The 929-nt window shown below is 40.4% G+C and overlaps 1 non-coding gene across 1 annotated transcript; it reads right to left on the bottom strand.

Annotated features, from left to right (window-relative positions):
* Positions 1–557: 557 nt before the first annotated feature.
* LOC112731161 (small nucleolar RNA R71) lies at positions 558–665 on the bottom strand. Its single transcript, XR_003166951.1, has one exon. It is a non-coding gene; the product is annotated as a small nucleolar RNA R71 (small nucleolar RNA).
* Positions 666–929: the final 264 nt, after the last annotated feature.

The following is a 929-nucleotide window of genomic DNA, read 5'->3' on the forward strand; positions in this document are numbered from 1 at the left end:
TTTTTCTGTTCTCTTTTTTTCATATGAGCAGGAGCAAGGACAAGAACATTCTTGTGGAAGCAGATCCAGAACCTGAAAGGACTCTGAAAAGGAAACTAAGAGAAGCTAAAATACAACAATCCAGAGATAACCTTTCAGAAATTTTCGAACAGGAAGAGGAGATGGCAGCCGAAAATAATAATAATGCAAGGAGAATGTTTGGTGACTTTACTGCACCTAATTCCAATTTACATGGAAGAAGCATCTCCATCCCTACCATTGGAGCAAACAATTTTGAGCTGAAACCTCAGCTAGTTTCTCTGATGCAGTAGAACTGCAAGTTTCATGGACTTCCATCTGAAGATCCTTTTCAGTTCTTAACTGAATTCTTGCAGATCTGTGATACTGTTAAGACTAATGGAGTAGATCCTGAAGTCTACAGGCTCATGCTTTTCTCATTTGCTGTAAGAGACAGAGCTAGAATCTAGTTGGACTCCCAAGCCAGAGACAGCCTAAACTCTTGGGATAAGCTGGTCACGGCTTTCTTAGCCAAGTTCTTTCCTCCTCAAAAGCTGAGAAAGCTTAGAGTGGATGTTCAAACCTTTAGACAGAAAGAAGGTGAATCCCTCTATGAAGCTTGGGAAAGATACAAGCAGCTAACCAAAAAGTGTCCTTCTGACATGCTTTCAGAATGGACCATCCTGGATATATTCTATGATGGTGTATCTGAGTTATCAAAGATGTCATTGGATACTTCTGCAGGTGGATCCATTCACCTAAAGAAAACGCCTGCAGAAGCTCAAGAACTCATTGACATGGTTGCTAATAACCAGTTTATGTACACTTCTGAGAGGAATCCTGTGAGTAATGGGACGCCTATGAAGAAGGGAGTTCTTGAAGTTGATACTCTGAATGCCATATTGGCTCAGAATAAAATATTGACTAAGCAA

Source organism: Arachis hypogaea, chromosome 12 (genome assembly GCF_003086295.3).
Source record: "Arachis hypogaea cultivar Tifrunner chromosome 12, arahy.Tifrunner.gnm2.J5K5, whole genome shotgun sequence".
Taxonomy (NCBI): domain Eukaryota; kingdom Viridiplantae; phylum Streptophyta; class Magnoliopsida; order Fabales; family Fabaceae; genus Arachis; species Arachis hypogaea.